Consider the following 23,262-nt stretch of genomic DNA (forward strand, 5'->3'; position numbering starts at 1 on the left):
CTCAAAAATCCATTTAATATATGGTCCCCAGATAGGGGACGTATCAGATATTAAACTGATAAGAACAGATACTACACTTGATCTTAGCCAAAAGGCCGAGAAGCGATAACCGTGAAAGGGGCGGGCCCAACAAGGTCCCCTTCATGGGCACTATCACTGCTTGCTGTCAGGGAGGCTGCCAGACAATTTTCCATGCACACTCTGGGCTGGGGGGCAGTCAACCACCAGTACACACAGCAGAACCTAAACCCATACCATTATTGCTAAGCAGCAAGACAGGGGCCCATTGCACTCCCACGGGGCCTTTTTAAATGCAATCCATAACCCGGATTTGCCAGGAACCCTTCTTACTCCTCCTACTTGCATGTGACACTGGGCTTAGGATCTGCATAGGAAACACACACACAAGCACACACCTACCTTTGTTGCCTGCAGATGCCTCCTTGGCTGTCCCCAAACGGTATCAAACCAACACCCACGGGAAGCTGTAAGCATAGAGGACATGCCTGCACCCCATTGGACTTACCTGTGTGGGTTAAATCCGGGTTATTTGACAACCTATGGCGGTGATGGTTCTGCTCAGGCAGAGCAGTGCTGATGCTCCTCATAAAGCTGTCGCTGCTGTGAAGGTTCTAGGTGACATCACAAATCCCTTTGGTTACATACACAACAAAGCTGGGTTGTTGTTGTTTACACTCTGCAAGGCCTGTGGAAGTGAGTGACATCATAGCACTGTAGTTCTGAGGGTTCTAGATGGATGCAACAATCTCCTGTTGCTTCTATGAAGGCCATAATAGACGACATCACCAAACAGCTCCATAGTCACATACACAGCAAAGGAGAGATGTTGTTTACACCTAGTGATGTCAGTGGTATTGAGTGACATCACAGCACAGTGCTAAGGCTCCTGGGCCTGGACACAGCAGCGGCTGCAATATCTCAACGGAGAATACGTTTATATATATGTGTGTGTGTGCGCGTATATATATATATATATATATATATATATATATTTCTCCGCCGAAATCACTTTTAAACCCATTTCCACCTTTTTTTCCCTTCTCTTCCTCTTACTTTTTTTTCACGTTTTTTTACGTTTTTCTCCTTTTCGCCTCTTTTCTGGGCGTATTATTCTTCTTTTTCTTCTTTTTTTTCGTCTAATGCATACCCCATCAGTGCAGCAATGCTTATTCAATACCGCCAGCAGATGGAGACACTGGGGGATAATTTTCTAAGGATTTATACTGATTTTTCCTGTCTGAATTTGTCGCACAGAAAGTTGCAGGCCAAATATGTGTGACATTTCTGCGACTTTAGCTTCTAGAGCATTTTTACAACATTATACATAGGTGCTGAATACATAAAAAGCGACTGTTCAGCGACAGACAAGTCGCATCGGCTGAAAGTAGGCCAGAATGTCAGTCCATGTTGGAGCAGGTTTAGATACAGTCTAAAGTATAGATCTCAAAGTCTGTGCACAGAATTTAGCAAGGGCCTCGCACCTTCTGATGCATCAGGTAGGTGCACAATAGCATAGCCTAACCCTCTGTACTTTGGTCTATATTGATGCGGGACATAGACAGCCAGCTGATGACCAATCCATTAGTGCAATGGATGGCTGGAAGCATTTGTCTTTGCCTTTGCAATACCACAGAAGCAATGCATGGTCAATGTACAGCAATGACACACCTGTGTGAACAGCCAGGAGACCCCCCCCCCCCCCCCCCATGTTATGTTACATAGTTACATAGTTAGTACGGTCGAAAAAAGACATATGTCCATCAAGTTCAACCAGGGAATTAAGGGGTAGGGGTGTGGCGCGATATTGGGGAAGGGATGAGATTTTATATTTCTTCATAAGCATTAATCTTATTTTGTCAATTAGGAACATTCAGCACCCACCCGCTATCAAGGCAGCTGCCTATCATGTCATGCCCTACCTGCACAGGTGTGCTGGCTACTCAAATGATCCAATTAAGGAGGCCATTTAGTCAGCAGCAGCAGAAGTCCTGTGCCTGGACGCTCCAACAGCGGCCAGACACAAGCAGAAGCAGCAGAAGCAGCAGCACCACCTTTTGTTTTTTGGCTGCAGCAGCAGCAAGGCCCACAGGGCTGGCTAGCTGGCTAGCCAGCAAGCAGGTAGCAATGAAAGTAGGAATCTTTCTTTTTAACCCTGTAAGGGGGTGGTGCACTGTACCCGAAGATACTGCCATATCGGGTCAATGCATAGGGCGACGGAAGCAAGCTTCGAAATCGGCCCCCGTTCTCAAAAATCCATTTAATATATGGTCCCCAGATAGGGGACGTATCAGATATTAAACTGATAAGAACAGATACTACACTTGATCTTAGCCAAAAGGCCGAGAAGCGATAACCGTGAAAGGGGCGGGCCCAACAAGGTCCCCTTCATGGGCACTATCACTGCTTGCTGTCAGGGAGGCTGCCAGACAATTTTCCATGCACACTCTGGGCTGGGGGGCAGTCAACCACCAGTACACACAGCAGAACCTAAACCCATACCATTATTGCTAAGCAGCAAGACAGGGGCCCATTGCACTCCCACGGGGCCTTTTTAAATGCAATCCATAACCCGGATTTGCCAGGAACCCTTCTTACTCCTCCTACTTGCATGTGACACTGGGCTTAGGATCTGCATAGGAAACACACACACAAGCACACACCTACCTTTGTTGCCTGCAGATGCCTCCTTGGCTGTCCCCAAACGGTATCAAACCAACACCCACGGGAAGCTGTAAGCATAGAGGACATGCCTGCACCCCATTGGACTTACCTGTGTGGGTTAAATCCGGGTTATTTGACAACCTATGGCGGTGATGGTTCTGCTCAGGCAGAGCAGTGCTGATGCTCCTCATAAAGCTGTCGCTGCTGTGAAGGTTCTAGGTGACATCACAAATCCCTATGGTTACATACACAACAAAGCTGGGTTGTTGTTGTTTACACTCTGCAAGGCCTGTGGAAGTGAGTGACATCATAGCACTGTAGTTCTGAGGGTTCTAGATGGATGCAACAATCTCCTGTTGCTTCTATGAAGGCCATAATAGACGACATCACCAAACAGCTCCATAGTCACATACACAGCAAAGGAGAGATGTTGTTTACACCTAGTGATGTCAGTGGTATTGAGTGACATCACAGCACAGTGCTAAGGCTCCTGGGCCTGGACACAGCAGCGGCTGCAATATCTCAACGGAGAATACGTTTATATATATGTGTGTGTGTGCGCGTATATATATATATATATATATATATATATATATATATATATATATATATATATTTCTCCGCCGAAATCACTTTTAAACCCATTTCCACCTTTTTTTCCCTTCTCTTCCTCTTACTTTTTTTTCACGTTTTTTTACGTTTTTCTCCTTTTCGCCTCTTTTCTGGGCGTATTATTCTTCTTTTTCTTCTTTTTTTTCGTCTAATGCATACCCCATCAGTGCAGCAATGCTTATTCAATACCGCCAGCAGATGGAGACACTGGGGGATAATTTTCTAAGGATTTATACTGATTTTTCCTGTCTGAATTTGTCGCACAGAAAGTTGCAGGCCAAATATGTGTGACATTTCTGCGACTTTAGCTTCTAGAGCATTTTTACAACATTATACATAGGTGCTGAATACATAAAAAGCGACTGTTCAGCGACAGACAAGTCGCATCGGCTGAAAGTAGGCCAGAATGTCAGTCCATGTTGGAGCAGGTTTAGATACAGTCTAAAGTATAGATCTCAAAGTCTGTGCACAGAATTTAGCAAGGGCCTCGCACCTTCTGATGCATCAGGTAGGTGCACAATAGCATAGCCTAACCCTCTGTACTTTGGTCTATATTGATGCGGGACATAGACAGCCAGCTGATGACCAATCCATTAGTGCAATGGATGGCTGGAAGCATTTGTCTTTGCCTTTGCAATACCACAGAAGCAATGCATGGTCAATGTACAGCAATGACACACCTGTGTGAACAGCCAGGAGACCCCCCCCCCCCATGTTATGTTACATAGTTACATAGTTAGTACGGTCGAAAAAAGACATATGTCCATCAAGTTCAACCAGGGAATTAAGGGGTAGGGGTGTGGCGCGATATTGGGGAAGGGATGAGATTTTATATTTCTTCATAAGCATTAATCTTATTTTGTCAATTAGGAACATTCAGCACCCACCCGCTATCAAGGCAGCTGCCTATCATGTCATGCCCTACCTGCACAGGTGTGCTGGCTACTCAAATGATCCAATTAAGGAGGCCATTTAGTCAGCAGCAGCAGAAGTCCTGTGCCTGGACGCTCCAACAGCGGCCAGACACAAGCAGAAGCAGCAGAAGCAGCAGCACCACCTTTTGTTTTTTGGCTGCAGCAGCAGCAAGGCCCACAGGGCTGGCTAGCTGGCTAGCCAGCAAGCAGGTAGCAATGAAAGTAGGAATCTTTCTTTTTAACCCTGTAAGGGGGTGGTGCACTGTACCCGAAGATACTGCCATATCGGGTCAATGCATAGGGCGACGGAAGCAAGCTTCGAAATCGGCCCCCGTTCTCAAAAATCCATTTAATATATGGTCCCCAGATAGGGGACGTATCAGATATTAAACTGATAAGAACAGATACTACACTTGATCTTAGCCAAAAGGCCGAGAAGCGATAACCGTGAAAGGGGCGGGCCCAACAAGGTCCCCTTCATGGGCACTATCACTGCTTGCTGTCAGGGAGGCTGCCAGACAATTTTCCATGCACACTCTGGGCTGGGGGGCAGTCAACCACCAGTACACACAGCAGAACCTAAACCCATACCATTATTGCTAAGCAGCAAGACAGGGGCCCATTGCACTCCCACGGGGCCTTTTTAAATGCAATCCATAACCCGGATTTGCCAGGAACCCTTCTTACTCCTCCTACTTGCATGTGACACTGGGCTTAGGATCTGCATAGGAAACACACACACAAGCACACACCTACCTTTGTTGCCTGCAGATGCCTCCTTGGCTGTCCCCAAACGGTATCAAACCAACACCCACGGGAAGCTGTAAGCATAGAGGACATGCCTGCACCCCATTGGACTTACCTGTGTGGGTTAAATCCGGGTTATTTGACAACCTATGGCGGTGATGGTTCTGCTCAGGCAGAGCAGTGCTGATGCTCCTCATAAAGCTGTCGCTGCTGTGAAGGTTCTAGGTGACATCACAAATCCCTATGGTTACATACACAACAAAGCTGGGTTGTTGTTGTTTACACTCTGCAAGGCCTGTGGAAGTGAGTGACACCATAGCACTGTAGTTCTGAGGGTTCTAGATGGATGCAACAATCTCCTGTTGCTTCTATGAAGGCCGTAATAGACGACATCACCAAACAGCTCCATAGTCACATACACAGCAAAGGAGAGATGTTGTTTACACCTAGTGATGTCAGTGGTATTGAGTGACATCACAGCACAGTGCTAAGGCTCCTGGGCCTGGACACAGCAGCGGCTGCAATATCTCAACGGAGAATACGTTTATATATATATGTGTGTGTGTGCGCGTATATATATATATATATATATATATATATATATATATATATATATATATATTTCTCCGCCGAAATCACTTTTAAACCCATTTCCACCTTTTTATCCCTTCTCTTCCTCTTACTTTTTTTTCACGTTTTTTTACGTTTTTCTCCTTTTCGCCTCTTTTCTGGGCGTATTATTCTTCTTTTTCTTCTTTTTTTTCGTCTAATGCATACCCCATCAGTGCAGCAATGCTTATTCAATACCGCCAGCAGATGGAGACACTGGGGGATAATTTTCTAAGGATTTATACTGATTTTTCCTGTCTGAATTTGTCGCACAGAAAGTTGCAGGCCAAATATGTGTGACATTTCTGCGACTTTAGCTTCTAGAGCATTTTTACAACATTATACATAGGTGCTGAATACATAAAAAGCGACTGTTCAGCGACAGACAAGTCGCATCGGCTGAAAGTAGGCCAGAATGTCAGTCCATGTTGGAGCAGGTTTAGATACAGTCTAAAGTATAGATCTCAAAGTCTGTGCACAGAATTTAGCAAGGGCCTCGCACCTTCTGATGCATCAGGTAGGTGCACAATAGCATAGCCTAACCCTCTGTACTTTGGTCTATATTGATGCGGGACATAGACAGCCAGCTGATGACCAATCCATTAGTGCAATGGATGGCTGGAAGCATTTGTCTTTGCCTTTGCAATACCACAGAAGCAATGCATGGTCAATGTACAGCAATGACACACCTGTGTGAACAGCCAGGAGACCCCCCCCCCCCCATGTTATGTTACATAGTTACATAGTTAGTACGGTCGAAAAAAGACATATGTCCATCAAGTTCAACCAGGGAATTAAGGGGTAGGGGTGTGGCGCGATATTGGGGAAGGGATGAGATTTTATATTTCTTCATAAGCATTAATCTTATTTTGTCAATTAGGAACATTCAGCACCCACCCGCTATCAAGGCAGCTGCCTATCATGTCATGCCCTACCTGCACAGGTGTGCTGGCTACTCAAATGATCCAATTAAGGAGGCCATTTAGTCAGCAGCAGCAGAAGTCCTGTGCCTGGACGCTCCAACAGCGGCCAGACACAAGCAGAAGCAGCAGAAGCAGCAGCACCACCTTTTGTTTTTTGGCTGCAGCAGCAGCAAGGCCCACAGGGCTGGCTAGCTGGCTAGCCAGCAAGCAGGTAGCAATGAAAGTAGGAATCTTTCTTTTTAACCCTGTAAGGGGGTGGTGCACTGTACCCGAAGATACTGCCATATCGGGTCAATGCATAGGGCGACGGAAGCAAGCTTCGAAATCGGCCCCCGTTCTCAAAAATCCATTTAATATATGGTCCCCAGATAGGGGACGTATCAGATATTAAACTGATAAGAACAGATACTACACTTGATCTTAGCCAAAAGGCCGAGAAGCGATAACCGTGAAAGGGGCGGGCCCAACAAGGTCCCCTTCATGGGCACTATCACTGCTTGCTGTCAGGGAGGCTGCCAGACAATTTTCCATGCACACTCTGGGCTGGGGGGCAGTCAACCACCAGTACACACAGCAGAACCTAAACCCATACCATTATTGCTAAGCAGCAAGACAGGGGCCCATTGCACTCCCACGGGGCCTTTTTAAATGCAATCCATAACCCGGATTTGCCAGGAACCCTTCTTACTCCTCCTACTTGCATGTGACACTGGGCTTAGGATCTGCATAGGAAACACACACACAAGCACACACCTACCTTTGTTGCCTGCAGATGCCTCCTTGGCTGTCCCCAAACGGTATCAAACCAACACCCACGGGAAGCTGTAAGCATAGAGGACATGCCTGCACCCCATTGGACTTACCTGTGTGGGTTAAATCCGGGTTATTTGACAACCTATGGCGGTGATGGTTCTGCTCAGGCAGAGCAGTGCTGATGCTCCTCATAAAGCTGTCGCTGCTGTGAAGGTTCTAGGTGACATCACAAATCCCTATGGTTACATACACAACAAAGCTGGGTTGTTGTTGTTTACACTCTGCAAGGCCTGTGGAAGTGAGTGACACCATAGCACTGTAGTTCTGAGGGTTCTAGATGGATGCAACAATCTCCTGTTGCTTCTATGAAGGCCATAATAGACGACATCACCAAACAGCTCCATAGTCACATACACAGCAAAGGAGAGATGTTGTTTACACCTAGTGATGTCAGTGGTATTGAGTGACATCACAGCACAGTGCTAAGGCTCCTGGGCCTGGACACAGCAGCGGCTGCAATATCTCAACGGAGAATACGTTTATATATATATGTGTGTGTGTGCGCGTATATATATATATATATATATATATATATATATATATATATATATATATATATATATATTTCTCCGCCGAAATCACTTTTAAACCCATTTCCACCTTTTTATCCCTTCTCTTCCTCTTACTTTTTTTTCACGTTTTTTTACGTTTTTCTCCTTTTCGCCTCTTTTCTGGGCGTATTATTCTTCTTTTTCTTCTTTTTTTTCGTCTAATGCATACCCCATCAGTGCAGCAATGCTTATTCAATACCGCCAGCAGATGGAGACACTGGGGGATAATTTTCTAAGGATTTATACTGATTTTTCCTGTCTGAATTTGTCGCACAGAAAGTTGCAGGCCAAATATGTGTGACATTTCTGCGACTTTAGCTTCTAGAGCATTTTTACAACATTATACATAGGTGCTGAATACATAAAAAGCGACTGTTCAGCGACAGACAAGTCGCATCGGCTGAAAGTAGGCCAGAATGTCAGTCCATGTTGGAGCAGGTTTAGATACAGTCTAAAGTATAGATCTCAAAGTCTGTGCACAGAATTTAGCAAGGGCCTCGCACCTTCTGATGCATCAGGTAGGTGCACAATAGCATAGCCTAACCCTCTGTACTTTGGTCTATATTGATGCGGGACATAGACAGCCAGCTGATGACCAATCCATTAGTGCAATGGATGGCTGGAAGCATTTGTCTTTGCCTTTGCAATACCACAGAAGCAATGCATGGTCAATGTACAGCAATGACACACCTGTGTGAACAGCCAGGAGACCCCCCCCCCCCCCCCCCATGTTATGTTACATAGTTACATAGTTAGTACGGTCGAAAAAAGACATATGTCCATCAAGTTCAACCAGGGAATTAAGGGGTAGGGGTGTGGCGCGATATTGGGGAAGGGATGAGATTTTATATTTCTTCATAAGCATTAATCTTATTTTGTCAATTAGGAACATTCAGCACCCACCCGCTATCAAGGCAGCTGCCTATCATGTCATGCCCTACCTGCACAGGTGTGCTGGCTACTCAAATGATCCAATTAAGGAGGCCATTTAGTCAGCAGCAGCAGAAGTCCTGTGCCTGGACGCTCCAACAGCGGCCAGACACAAGCAGAAGCAGCAGAAGCAGCAGCACCACCTTTTGTTTTTTGGCTGCAGCAGCAGCAAGGCCCACAGGGCTGGCTAGCTGGCTAGCCAGCAAGCAGGTAGCAATGAAAGTAGGAATCTTTCTTTTTAACCCTGTAAGGGGGTGGTGCACTGTACCCGAAGATACTGCCATATCGGGTCAATGCATAGGGCGACGGAAGCAAGCTTCGAAATCGGCCCCCGTTCTCAAAAATCCATTTAATATATGGTCCCCAGATAGGGGACGTATCAGATATTAAACTGATAAGAACAGATACTACACTTGATCTTAGCCAAAAGGCCGAGAAGCGATAACCGTGAAAGGGGCGGGCCCAACAAGGTCCCCTTCATGGGCACTATCACTGCTTGCTGTCAGGGAGGCTGCCAGACAATTTTCCATGCACACTCTGGGCTGGGGGGCAGTCAACCACCAGTACACACAGCAGAACCTAAACCCATACCATTATTGCTAAGCAGCAAGACAGGGGCCCATTGCACTCCCACGGGGCCTTTTTAAATGCAATCCATAACCCGGATTTGCCAGGAACCCTTCTTACTCCTCCTACTTGCATGTGACACTGGGCTTAGGATCTGCATAGGAAACACACACACAAGCACACACCTACCTTTGTTGCCTGCAGATGCCTCCTTGGCTGTCCCCAAACGGTATCAAACCAACACCCACGGGAAGCTGTAAGCATAGAGGACATGCCTGCACCCCATTGGACTTACCTGTGTGGGTTAAATCCGGGTTATTTGACAACCTATGGCGGTGATGGTTCTGCTCAGGCAGAGCAGTGCTGATGCTCCTCATAAAGCTGTCGCTGCTGTGAAGGTTCTAGGTGACATCACAAATCCCTATGGTTACATACACAACAAAGCTGGGTTGTTGTTGTTTACACTCTGCAAGGCCTGTGGAAGTGAGTGACATCATAGCACTGTAGTTCTGAGGGTTCTAGATGGATGCAACAATCTCCTGTTGCTTCTATGAAGGCCATAATAGACGACATCACCAAACAGCTCCATAGTCACATACACAGCAAAGGAGAGATGTTGTTTACACCTAGTGATGTCAGTGGTATTGAGTGACATCACAGCACAGTGCTAAGGCTCCTGGGCCTGGACACAGCAGCGGCTGCAATATCTCAACGGAGAATACGTTTATATATATGTGTGTGTGTGCGCGTATATATATATATATATATATATATATATATATATATATATATATATATATTTCTCCGCCGAAATCACTTTTAAACCCATTTCCACCTTTTTTTCCCTTCTCTTCCTCTTACTTTTTTTTCACGTTTTTTTACGTTTTTCTCCTTTTCGCCTCTTTTCTGGGCGTATTATTCTTCTTTTTCTTCTTTTTTTTCGTCTAATGCATACCCCATCAGTGCAGCAATGCTTATTCAATACCGCCAGCAGATGGAGACACTGGGGGATAATTTTCTAAGGATTTATACTGATTTTTCCTGTCTGAATTTGTCGCACAGAAAGTTGCAGGCCAAATATGTGTGACATTTCTGCGACTTTAGCTTCTAGAGCATTTTTACAACATTATACATAGGTGCTGAATACATAAAAAGCGACTGTTCAGCGACAGACAAGTCGCATCGGCTGAAAGTAGGCCAGAATGTCAGTCCATGTTGGAGCAGGTTTAGATACAGTCTAAAGTATAGATCTCAAAGTCTGTGCACAGAATTTAGCAAGGGCCTCGCACCTTCTGATGCATCAGGTAGGTGCACAATAGCATAGCCTAACCCTCTGTACTTTGGTCTATATTGATGCGGGACATAGACAGCCAGCTGATGACCAATCCATTAGTGCAATGGATGGCTGGAAGCATTTGTCTTTGCCTTTGCAATACCACAGAAGCAATGCATGGTCAATGTACAGCAATGACACACCTGTGTGAACAGCCAGGAGACCCCCCCCCCCCCCCCCCATGTTATGTTACATAGTTACATAGTTAGTACGGTCGAAAAAAGACATATGTCCATCAAGTTCAACCAGGGAATTAAGGGGTAGGGGTGTGGCGCGATATTGGGGAAGGGATGAGATTTTATATTTCTTCATAAGCATTAATCTTATTTTGTCAATTAGGAACATTCAGCACCCACCCGCTATCAAGGCAGCTGCCTATCATGTCATGCCCTACCTGCACAGGTGTGCTGGCTACTCAAATGATCCAATTAAGGAGGCCATTTAGTCAGCAGCAGCAGAAGTCCTGTGCCTGGACGCTCCAACAGCGGCCAGACACAAGCAGAAGCAGCAGAAGCAGCAGCACCACCTTTTGTTTTTTGGCTGCAGCAGCAGCAAGGCCCACAGGGCTGGCTAGCTGGCTAGCCAGCAAGCAGGTAGCAATGAAAGTAGGAATCTTTCTTTTTAACCCTGTAAGGGGGTGGTGCACTGTACCCGAAGATACTGCCATATCGGGTCAATGCATAGGGCGACGGAAGCAAGCTTCGAAATCGGCCCCCGTTCTCAAAAATCCATTTAATATATGGTCCCCAGATAGGGGACGTATCAGATATTAAACTGATAAGAACAGATACTACACTTGATCTTAGCCAAAAGGCCGAGAAGCGATAACCGTGAAAGGGGCGGGCCCAACAAGGTCCCCTTCATGGGCACTATCACTGCTTGCTGTCAGGGAGGCTGCCAGACAATTTTCCATGCACACTCTGGGCTGGGGGGCAGTCAACCACCAGTACACACAGCAGAACCTAAACCCATACCATTATTGCTAAGCAGCAAGACAGGGGCCCATTGCACTCCCACGGGGCCTTTTTAAATGCAATCCATAACCCGGATTTGCCAGGAACCCTTCTTACTCCTCCTACTTGCATGTGACACTGGGCTTAGGATCTGCATAGGAAACACACACACAAGCACACACCTACCTTTGTTGCCTGCAGATGCCTCCTTGGCTGTCCCCAAACGGTATCAAACCAACACCCACGGGAAGCTGTAAGCATAGAGGACATGCCTGCACCCCATTGGACTTACCTGTGTGGGTTAAATCCGGGTTATTTGACAACCTATGGCGGTGATGGTTCTGCTCAGGCAGAGCAGTGCTGATGCTCCTCATAAAGCTGTCGCTGCTGTGAAGGTTCTAGGTGACATCACAAATCCCTATGGTTACATACACAACAAAGCTGGGTTGTTGTTGTTTACACTCTGCAAGGCCTGTGGAAGTGAGTGACATCATAGCACTGTAGTTCTGAGGGTTCTAGATGGATGCAACAATCTCCTGTTGCTTCTATGAAGGCCATAATAGACGACATCACCAAACAGCTCCATAGTCACATACACAGCAAAGGAGAGATGTTGTTTACACCTAGTGATGTCAGTGGTATTGAGTGACATCACAGCACAGTGCTAAGGCTCCTGGGCCTGGACACAGCAGCGGCTGCAATATCTCAACGGAGAATACGTTTATATATATGTGTGTGTGTGCGCGTATATATATATATATATATATATATATATATATATATATATATATTTCTCCGCCGAAATCACTTTTAAACCCATTTCCACCTTTTTTTCCCTTCTCTTCCTCTTACTTTTTTTTCACGTTTTTTTACGTTTTTCTCCTTTTCGCCTCTTTTCTGGGCGTATTATTCTTCTTTTTCTTCTTTTTTTTCGTCTAATGCATACCCCATCAGTGCAGCAATGCTTATTCAATACCGCCAGCAGATGGAGACACTGGGGGATAATTTTCTAAGGATTTATACTGATTTTTCCTGTCTGAATTTGTCGCACAGAAAGTTGCAGGCCAAATATGTGTGACATTTCTGCGACTTTAGCTTCTAGAGCATTTTTACAACATTATACATAGGTGCTGAATACATAAAAAGCGACTGTTCAGCGACAGACAAGTCGCATCGGCTGAAAGTAGGCCAGAATGTCAGTCCATGTTGGAGCAGGTTTAGATACAGTCTAAAGTATAGATCTCAAAGTCTGTGCACAGAATTTAGCAAGGGCCTCGCACCTTCTGATGCATCAGGTAGGTGCACAATAGCATAGCCTAACCCTCTGTACTTTGGTCTATATTGATGCGGGACATAGACAGCCAGCTGATGACCAATCCATTAGTGCAATGGATGGCTGGAAGCATTTGTCTTTGCCTTTGCAATACCACAGAAGCAATGCATGGTCAATGTACAGCAATGACACACCTGTGTGAACAGCCAGGAGACCCCCCCCCCCCCCCCCATGTTATGTTACATAGTTACATAGTTAGTACGGTCGAAAAAAGACATATGTCCATCAAGTTCAACCAGGGAATTAAGGGGTAGGGGTGTGGCGCGATATTGGGGAAGGGATGAGATTTTATATTTCTTCATAAGCATTAATCTTATTTTGTCAATTAGGAACATTCAGCACCCACCCGCTATCAAGGCAGCTGCCTATCATGTCATGCCCTACCTGCACAGGTGTGCTGGCTACTCAAATGATCCAATTAAGGAGGCCATTTAGTCAGCAGCAGCAGAAGTCCTGTGCCTGGACGCTCCAACAGCGGCCAGACACAAGCAGAAGCAGCAGAAGCAGCAGCACCACCTTTTGTTTTTTGGCTGCAGCAGCAGCAAGGCCCACAGGGCTGGCTAGCTGGCTAGCCAGCAAGCAGGTAGCAATGAAAGTAGGAATCTTTCTTTTTAACCCTGTAAGGGGGTGGTGCACTGTACCCGAAGATACTGCCATATCGGGTCAATGCATAGGGCGACGGAAGCAAGCTTCGAAATCGGCCCCCGTTCTCAAAAATCCATTTAATATATGGTCCCCAAATAGGGGACGTATCAGATATTAAACTGATAAGAACAGATACTACACTTGATCTTAGCCAAAAGGCCGAGAAGCGATAACCGTGAAAGGGGCGGGCCCAACAAAGTCCCCTTCATGGGCACTATCACTGCTTGCTGTCAGGGAGGCTGCCAGACAATTTTCCATGCACACTCTGGGCTGGGGGGCAGTCAACCACCAGTACACACAGCAGAACCTAAACCCATACCATTATTGCTAAGCAGCAAGACAGGGGCCCATTGCACTCCCACGGGGCCTTTTTAAATGCAATCCATAACCCGGATTTGCCAGGAACCCTTCTTACTCCTCCTACTTGCATGTGACACTGGGCTTAGGATCTGCATAGGAAACACACACACAAGCACACACCTACCTTTGTTGCCTGCAGATGCCTCCTTGGCTGTCCCCAAACGGTATCAAACCAACACCCACGGGAAGCTGTAAGCATAGAGGACATGCCTGCACCCCATTGGACTTACCTGTGTGGGTTAAATCCGGGTTATTTGACAACCTATGGCGGTGATGGTTCTGCTCAGGCAGAGCAGTGCTGATGCTCCTCATAAAGCTGTCGCTGCTGTGAAGGTTCTAGGTGACATCACAAATCCCTATGGTTACATACACAACAAAGCTGGGTTGTTGTTGTTTACACTCTGCAAGGCCTGTGGAAGTGAGTGACATCATAGCACTGTAGTTCTGAGGGTTCTAGATGGATGCAACAATCTCCTGTTGCTTCTATGAAGGCCATAATAGACGACATCACCAAACAGCTCCATAGTCACATACACAGCAAAGGAGAGATGTTGTTTACACCTAGTGATGTCAGTGGTATTGAGTGACATCACAGCACAGTGCTAAGGCTCCTGGGCCTGGACACAGCAGCGGCTGCAATATCTCAACGGAGAATACGTTTATATATATGTGTGTGTGTGCGCGTATATATATATATATATATATATATATATATATATATATATATATATATTTCTCTGCCGAAATCACTTTTAAACCCATTTCCACCTTTTTTTCCCTTCTCTTCCTCTTACTTTTTTTTCACGTTTTTTTTACGTTTTTCTCCTTTTCGCCTCTTTTCTGGGCGTATTATTCTTCTTTTTCTTCTTTTTTTTCGTCTAATGCATACCCCATCAGTGCAGCAATGCTTATTCAATACCGCCAGCAGATGGAGACACTGGGGGATAATTTTCTAAGGATTTATACTGATTTTTCCTGTCTGAATTTGTCGCACAGAAAGTTGCAGGCCAAATATGTGTGACATTTCTGCGACTTTAGCTTCTAGAGCATTTTTACAACATTATACATAGGTGCTGAATACATAAAAAGCGACTGTTCAGCGACAGACAAGTCGCATCGGCTGAAAGTAGGCCAGAATGTCAGTCCATGTTGGAGCAGGTTTAGATACAGTCTAAAGTATAGATCTCAAAGTCTGTGCACAGAATTTAGCAAGGGCCTCGCACCTTCTGATGCATCAGGTAGGTGCACAATAGCATAGCCTAACCCTCTGTACTTTGGTCTATATTGATGCGGGACATAGACAGCCAGCTGATGACCAATCCATTAGTGCAATGGATGGCTGGAAGCATTTGTCTTTGCCTTTGCAATACCACAGAAGCAATGCATGGTCAATGTACAGCAATGACACACCTGTGTGAACAGCCAGGAGACCCCCCCCCCCCCCCCCATGTTATGTTACATAGTTACATAGTTAGTACGGTCGAAAAAAGACATATGTCCATCAAGTTCAACCAGGGAATTAAGGGGTAGGGGTGTGGCGCGATATTGGGGAAGGGATGAGATTTTATATTTCTTCATAAGCATTAATCTTATTTTGTCAATTAGGAACATTCAGCACCCACCCGCTATCAAGGCAGCTGCCTATCATGTCATGCCCTACCTGCACAGGTGTGCTGGCTACTCAAATGATCCAATTAAGGAGGCCATTTAGTCAGCAGCAGCAGAAGTCCTGTGCCTGGACGCTCCAACAGCGGCCAGACACAAGCAGAAGCAGCAGAAGCAGCAGCACCACCTTTTGTTTTTTGGCTGCAGCAGCAGCAAGGCCCACAGGGCTGGCTAGCTGGCTAGCCAGCAAGCAGGTAGCAATGAAAGTAGGAATCTTTCTTTTTAACCCTGTAAGGGGGTGGTGCACTGTACCCGAAGATACTGCCATATCGGGTCAATGCATAGGGCGACGGAAGCAAGCTTCGAAATCGGCCCCCGTTCTCAAAAATCCATTTAATATATGGTCCCCAGATAGGGGACGTATCAGATATTAAACTGATAAGAACAGATACTACACTTGATCTTAGCCAAAAGGCCGAGAAGCGATAACCGTGAAAGGGGCGGGCCCAACAAGGTCCCCTTCATGGGCACTATCACTGCTTGCTGTCAGGGAGGCTGCCAGACAATTTTCCATGCACACTCTGGGCTGGGGGGCAGTCAACCACCAGTACACACAGCAGAACCTAAACCCATACCATTATTGCTAAGCAGCAAGACAGGGGCCCATTGCACTCCCACGGGGCCTTTTTAAATGCAATCCATAACCCGGATTTGCCAGGAACCCTTCTTACTCCTCCTACTTGCATGTGACACTGGGCTTAGGATCTGCATAGGAAACACACACACAAGCACACACCTACCTTTGTTGCCTGCAGATGCCTCCTTGGCTGTCCCCAAACGGTATCAAACCAACACCCACGGGAAGCTGTAAGCATAGAGGACATGCCTGCACCCCATTGGACTTACCTGTGTGGGTTAAATCCGGGTTATTTGACAACCTATGGCGGTGATGGTTCTGCTCAGGCAGAGCAGTGCTGATGCTCCTCATAAAGCTGTCGCTGCTGTGAAGGTTCTAGGTGACATCACAAATCCCTATGGTTACATACACAACAAAGCTGGGTTGTTGTTGTTTACACTCTGCAAGGCCTGTGGAAGTGAGTGACATCATAGCACTGTAGTTCTGAGGGTTCTAGATGGATGCAACAATCTCCTGTTGCTTCTATGAAGGCCATAATAGACGACATCACCAAACAGCTCCATAGTCACATACACAGCAAAGGAGAGATGTTGTTTACACCTAGTGATGTCAGTGGTATTGAGTGACATCACAGCACAGTGCTAAGGCTCCTGGGCCTGGACACAGCAGCGGCTGCAATATCTCAACGGAGAATACGTTTATATATATGTGTGTGTGTGCGCGTATATATATATATATATATATATATATATATATATATTTCTCCGCCGAAATCACTTTTAAACCCATTTCCACCTTTTTTTCCCTTCTCTTCCTCTTACTTTTTTTTCACGTTTTTTTACGTTTTTCTCCTTTTCGCCTCTTTTCTGGGCGTATTATTCTTCTTTTTCTTCTTTTTTTTCGTCTAATGCATACCCCATCAGTGCAGCAATGCTTATTCAATACCGCCAGCAGATGGAGACACTGGGGGATAATTTTCTAAGGATTTATACTGATTTTTCCTGTCTGAATTTGTCGCACAGAAAGTTGCAGGCCAAATATGTGTGACATTTCTGCGACTTTAGCTTCTAGAGCATTTTTACAACATTATACATAGGTGCTGAATACATAAAAAGCGACTGTTCAGCGACAGACAAGTCGCATCGGCTGAAAGTAGGCCAGAATGTCAGTCCATGTTGGAGCAGGTTTAGATACAGTCTAAAGTATAGATCTCAAAGTCTGTGCACAGAATTTAGCAAGGGCCTCGCACCTTCTGATGCATCAGGTAGGTGCACAATAGCATAGCCTAACCCTCTGTACTTTGGTCTATATTGATGCGGGACATAGACAGCCAGCTGATGACCAATCCATTAGTGCAATGGATGGCTGGAAGCATTTGTCTTTGCCTTTGCAATACCACAGGAGCAATGCATGGTCAATGTACAGCAATGACACACCTGTGTGAACAGCCAGGAGACCCCCCCCCCCCCCCCCCATGTTATGTTACATAGTTACATAGTTAGTACGGTCGAAAAAAGACATATGTCCATCAAGTTCAACCAGGGAATTAAGGGGTAGGGGTGTGGCGCGATATTGGGGAAGGGATGAGATTTTATATTTCTTCATAAGCATTAATCTTATTTTGTCAATTAGGAACATTCAGCACCCACCCGCTATCAAGGCAGCTGCCTATCATGTCATGCCCTACCTGCACAGGTGTGCTGGCTACTCAAATGATCCAATTAAGGAGGCCATTTAGTCAGCAGCAGCAGAAGTCCTGTGCCTGGATGCTCCAACAGCGGCCAGACACAAGCAGAAGCAGCAGAAGCAGCAGCACCACCTTTTGTTTTTTGGCTGCAGCAGCAGCAAGGCCCACAGGGCTGGCTAGCTGGCTAGCCAGCAAGCAGGTAGCAATGAAAGTAGGAATCTTTCTTTTTAACCCTGTAAGGGGGTGGTGCACTGTACCCGAAGATACTGCCATATCGGGTCAATGCATAGGGCGACGGAAGCAAGCTTCGAAATCGGCCCCCGTTCTCAAAAATCCATTTAATATATGGTCCCCAGATAGGGGACGTATCAGATATTAAACTGATAAGAACAGATACTACACTTGATCTTAGCCAAAAGGCCGAGAAGCGATAACCGTGAAAGGGGCGGGCCCAACAAGGTCCCCTTCATGGGCACTATCACTGCTTGCTGTCAGGGAGGCTGCCAGACAATTTTCCATGCACACTCTGGGCTGGGGGGCAGTCAACCACCAGTACACACAGCAGAACCTAAACCCATACCATTATTGCTAAGCAGCAAGACAGGGGCCCATTGCACTCCCACGGGGCCTTTTTAAATGCAATCCATAACCCGGATTTGCCAGGAACCCTTCTTACTCCTCCTACTTGCATGTGACACTGGGCTTAGGATCTGCATAGGAAACACACACACAAGCACACACCTACCTTTGTTGCCTGCAGATGCCTCCTTGGCTGTCCCCAAACGGTATCAAACCAACACCCACGGGAAGCTGTAAGCATAGAGGACATGCCTGCACCCCATTGGACTTACCTGTGTGGGTTAAATCCGGGTTATTTGACAACCTATGGCGGTGATGGTTCTGCTCAGGCAGAGCAGTGCTGATGCTCCTCATAAAGCTGTCGCTGCTGTGAAGGTTCTAGGTGACATCACAAATCCCTATGGTTACATACACAACAAAGCTGGGTTGTTGTTGTTTACACTCTGCAAGGCCTGTGGAAGTGAGTGACATCATAGCACTGTAGTTCTGAGGGTTCTAGATGGATGCAACAATCTCCTGTTGCTTCTATGAAGGCCATAATAGACGACATCACCAAACAGCTCCATAGTCACATACACAGCAAAGGAGAGATGTTGTTTACACCTAGTGATGTCAGTGGTATTGAGTGACATCACAGCACAGTGCTAAGGCTCCTGGGCCTGGACACAGCAGCGGCTGCAATATCTCAACGGAGAATACGTTTATATATATGTGTGTGTGTGCGCGTATATATATATATATATATATATATATATATATATATATATATATATATTTCTCCGCCGAAATCACTTTTAAACCCATTTCCACCTTTTTTTCCCTTCTCTTCCTCTTACTTTTTTTTCACGTTTTTTTACGTTTTTCTCCTTTTCGCCTCTTTTCTGGGCGTATTATTCTTCTTTTTCTTCTTTTTTTTCGTCTAATGCATACCCCATCAGTGCAGCAATGCTTATTCAATACCGCCAGCAGATGGAGACACTGGGGGATAATTTTCTAAGGATTTATACTGATTTTTCCTGTCTGAATTTGTCGCACAGAAAGTTGCAGGCCAAATATGTGTGACATTTCTGCGACTTTAGCTTCTAGAGCATTTTTACAACATTATACATAGGTGCTGAATACATAAAAAGCGACTGTTCAGCGACAGACAAGTCGCATCGGCTGAAAGTAGGCCAGAATGTCAGTCCATGTTGGAGCAGGTTTAGATACAGTCTAAAGTATAGATCTCAAAGTCTGTGCACAGAATTTAGCAAGGGCCTCGCACCTTCTGATGCATCAGGTAGGTGCACAATAGCATAGCCTAACCCTCTGTACTTTGGTCTATATTGATGCGGGACATAGACAGCCAGCTGATGACCAATCCATTAGTGCAATGGATGGCTGGAAGCATTTGTCTTTGCCTTTGCAATACCACAGAAGCAATGCATGGTCAATGTACAGCAATGACACACCTGTGTGAACAGCCAGGAGACCCCCCCCCCCCCCCCCATGTTATGTTACATAGTTACATAGTTAGTACGGTCGAAAAAAGACATATGTCCATCAAGTTCAACCAGGGAATTAAGGGGTAGGGGTGTGGCGCGATATTGGGGAAGGGATGAGATTTTATATTTCTTCATAAGCATTAATCTTATTTTGTCAATTAGGAACATTCAGCACCCACCCGCTATCAAGGCAGCTGCCTATCATGTCATGCCCTACCTGCACAGGTGTGCTGGCTACTCAAATGATCCAATTAAGGAGGCCATTTAGTCAGCAGCAGCAGAAGTCCTGTGCCTGGACGCTCCAACAGCGGCCAGACACAAGCAGAAGCAGCAGAAGCAGCAGCACCACCTTTTGTTTTTTGGCTGCAGCAGCAGCAAGGCCCACAGGGCTGGCTAGCTGGCTAGCCAGCAAGCAGGTAGCAATGAAAGTAGGAATCTTTCTTTTTAACCCTGTAAGGGGGTGGTGCACTGTACCCGAAGATACTGCCATATCGGGTCAATGCATAGGGCGACGGAAGCAAGCTTCGAAATCGGCCCCCGTTCTCAAAAATCCATTTAATATATGGTCCCCAGATAGGGGACGTATCAGATATTAAACTGATAAGAACAGATACTACACTTGATCTTAGCCAAAAGGCCGAGAAGCGATAACCGTGAAAGGGGCGGGCCCAACAAGGTCCCCTTCATGGGCACTATCACTGCTTGCTGTCAGGGAGGCTGCCAGACAATTTTCCATGCACACTCTGGGCTGGGGGGCAGTCAACCACCAGTACACACAGCAGAACCTAAACCCATACCATTATTGCTAAGCAGCAAGACAGGGGCCCATTGCACTCCCACGGGGCCTTTTTAAATGCAATCCATAACCCGGATTTGCCAGGAACCCTTCTTACTCCTCCTACTTGCATGTGACACTGGGCTTAGGATCTGCATAGGAAACACACACACAAGCACACACCTACCTTTGTTGCCTGCAGATGCCTCCTTGGCTGTCCCCAAACAGTATCAAACCAACACCCACGGGAAGCTGTAAGCATAGAGGACATGCCTGCTCCCCATTGGACTTACCTGTGTGGGTTAAATCCGGGTTATTTGACAACCTATGGCGGTGATGGTTCTGCTCAGGCAGAGCAGTGCTGATGCTCCTCATAAAGCTGTCGCTGCTGTGAAGGTTCCAGGTGACATCACAAATCCCTATGGTTACATACACAACAAAGCTGGGTTGTTGTTGTTTACACTCTGCAAGGCCTGTGGAAGTGAGTGACATCATAGCACTGTAGTTCTGAGGGTTCTAGATGGATGCAACAATCTCCTGTTGCTTCTATGAAGGCCATAATAGACGACATCACCAAACAGCTCCATAGTCACATACACAGCAAAGGAGAGATGTTGTTTACACCTAGTGATGTCAGTGGTATTGAGTGACATCACAGCACAGTGCTAAGGCTCCTGGGCCTGGACACAGCAGCGGCTGCAATATCTCAACGGAGAATACGTTTATATATATGTGTGTGTGTGCGCGTATATATATATATATATATATATATATATATATATATATATATATATTTCTCCGCCGAAATCACTTTTAAACCCATTTCCACCTTTTTTTCCCTTCTCTTCCTCTTACTTTTTTTTCACGTTTTTTTACGTTTTTCTCCTTTTCGCCTCTTTTCTGGGCGTATTATTCTTCTTTTTCTTCTTTTTTTTCGTCTAATGCATACCCCATCAGTGCAGCAATGCTTATTCAATACCGCCAGCAGATGGAGACACTGGGGGATAATTTTCTAAGGATTTATACTGATTTTTCCTGTCTGAATTTGTCGCACAGAAAGTTGCAGGCCAAATATGTGTGACATTTCTGCGACTTTAGCTTCTAGAGCATTTTTACAACATTATACATAGGTGCTGAATACATAAAAAGCGACTGTTCAGCGACAGACAAGTCGCATCGGCTGAAAGTAGGCCAGAATGTCAGTCCATGTTGGAGCAGGTTTAGATACAGTCTAAAGTATAGATCTCAAAGTCTGTGCACAGAATTTAGCAAGGGCCTCGCACCTTCTGATGCATCAGGTAGGTGCACAATAGCATAGCCTAACCCTCTGTACTTTGGTCTATATTGATGCGGGACATAGACAGCCAGCTGATGACCAATCCATTAGTGCAATGGATGGCTGGAAGCATTTGTCTTTGCCTTTGCAATACCACAGAAGCAATGCATGGTCAATGTACAGCAATGACACACCTGTGTGAACAGCCAGGAGACCCCCCCCCCCCCCCCCCCATGTTATGTTACATAGTTACATAGTTAGTACGGTCGAAAAAAGACATATGTCCATCAAGTTCAACCAGGGAATTAAGGGGTAGGGGTGTGGCGCGATATTGGGGAAGGGATGAGATTTTATATTTCTTCATAAGCATTAATCTTATTTTGTCAATTAGGAACATTCAGCACCCACCCGCTATCAAGGCAGCTGCCTATCATGTCATGCCCTACCTGCACAGGTGTGCTGGCTACTCAAATGATCCAATTAAGGAGGCCATTTAGTCAGCAGCAGCAGAAGTCCTGTGCCTGGACGCTCCAACAGCGGCCAGACACAAGCAGAAGCAGCAGAAGCAGCAGCACCACCTTTTGTTTTTTGGCTGCAGCAGCAGCAAGGCCCACAGGGCTGGCTAGCTGGCTAGCCAGCAAGCAGGTAGCAATGAAAGTAGGAATCTTTCTTTTTAACCCTGTAAGGGGGTGGTGCACTGTACCCGAAGATACTGCCATATCGGGTCAATGCATAGGGCGACGGAAGCAAGCTTCGAAATCGGCCCCCGTTCTCAAAAATCCATTTAATATATGGTCCCCAGATAGGGGACGTATCAGATATTAAACTGATAAGAACAGATACTACACTTGATCTTAGCCAAAAGGCCGAGAAGCGATAACCGTGAAAGGGGCGGGCCCAACAAGGTCCCCTTCATGGGCACTATCACTGCTTGCTGTCAGGGAGGCTGCCAGACAATTTTCCATGCACACTCTGGGCTGGGGGGCAGTCAACCACCAGTACACACAGCAGAACCTAAACCCATACCATTATTGCTAAGCAGCAAGACAGGGGCCCATTGCACTCCCACGGGGCCTTTTTAAATGCAATCCATAACCCGGATTTGCCAGGAACCCTTCTTACTCCTCCTACTTGCATGTGACACTGGGCTTAGGATCTGCATAGGAAACACACACACAAGCACACACCTACCTTTGTTGCCTGCAGATGCCTCCTTGGCTGTCCCCAAACGGTATCAAACCAACACC

At 46.1% G+C, this 23,262-nt stretch overlaps 10 non-coding genes and 1 pseudogene across 10 annotated transcripts; all 11 read right to left on the reverse strand.

The window, feature by feature from the left end:
* Positions 1 to 107, reverse strand: LOC130321384 (U2 spliceosomal RNA; annotated as a pseudogene; the record flags this gene model as incomplete).
* Positions 108 to 2,181: 2,074 nt separating this feature from the next.
* On the reverse strand, positions 2,182 to 2,372 carry LOC130321381 (U2 spliceosomal RNA). Its single transcript, XR_008867114.1, has one exon. It is a non-coding gene; the product is annotated as a U2 spliceosomal RNA (small nuclear RNA).
* A 2,088-nt stretch (positions 2,373 to 4,460) lies between these two features.
* Positions 4,461 to 4,651, reverse strand: LOC130321389 (U2 spliceosomal RNA). Its single transcript, XR_008867119.1, has one exon. It is a non-coding gene; the product is annotated as a U2 spliceosomal RNA (small nuclear RNA).
* Positions 4,652 to 6,740: 2,089 nt separating this feature from the next.
* LOC130321390 (U2 spliceosomal RNA) lies at positions 6,741 to 6,931 on the reverse strand. The gene has a single exon (XR_008867120.1). It is a non-coding gene; the product is annotated as a U2 spliceosomal RNA (small nuclear RNA).
* Positions 6,932 to 9,033: 2,102 nt separating this feature from the next.
* LOC130321391 (U2 spliceosomal RNA) lies at positions 9,034 to 9,224 on the reverse strand. Its single transcript, XR_008867121.1, has one exon. It is a non-coding gene; the product is annotated as a U2 spliceosomal RNA (small nuclear RNA).
* Positions 9,225 to 11,316: 2,092 nt separating this feature from the next.
* LOC130321370 (U2 spliceosomal RNA) lies at positions 11,317 to 11,507 on the reverse strand. Its single transcript, XR_008867104.1, has one exon. It is a non-coding gene; the product is annotated as a U2 spliceosomal RNA (small nuclear RNA).
* A 2,085-nt stretch (positions 11,508 to 13,592) lies between these two features.
* On the reverse strand, positions 13,593 to 13,783 carry LOC130321369 (U2 spliceosomal RNA). The gene has a single exon (XR_008867103.1). It is a non-coding gene; the product is annotated as a U2 spliceosomal RNA (small nuclear RNA).
* Positions 13,784 to 15,873: 2,090 nt separating this feature from the next.
* LOC130321371 (U2 spliceosomal RNA) lies at positions 15,874 to 16,064 on the reverse strand. Its single transcript, XR_008867105.1, has one exon. It is a non-coding gene; the product is annotated as a U2 spliceosomal RNA (small nuclear RNA).
* Positions 16,065 to 18,142: 2,078 nt separating this feature from the next.
* Positions 18,143 to 18,333, reverse strand: LOC130321372 (U2 spliceosomal RNA). The gene has a single exon (XR_008867106.1). It is a non-coding gene; the product is annotated as a U2 spliceosomal RNA (small nuclear RNA).
* Positions 18,334 to 20,422: 2,089 nt separating this feature from the next.
* LOC130321373 (U2 spliceosomal RNA) lies at positions 20,423 to 20,613 on the reverse strand. The gene has a single exon (XR_008867107.1). It is a non-coding gene; the product is annotated as a U2 spliceosomal RNA (small nuclear RNA).
* Positions 20,614 to 22,702: 2,089 nt separating this feature from the next.
* Positions 22,703 to 22,893, reverse strand: LOC130321375 (U2 spliceosomal RNA). The gene has a single exon (XR_008867108.1). It is a non-coding gene; the product is annotated as a U2 spliceosomal RNA (small nuclear RNA).
* Positions 22,894 to 23,262: the final 369 nt, after the last annotated feature.

Source organism: Hyla sarda, unplaced genomic scaffold (assembly GCF_029499605.1).
Source record: "Hyla sarda isolate aHylSar1 unplaced genomic scaffold, aHylSar1.hap1 scaffold_2259, whole genome shotgun sequence".
Taxonomy (NCBI): domain Eukaryota; kingdom Metazoa; phylum Chordata; class Amphibia; order Anura; family Hylidae; genus Hyla; species Hyla sarda.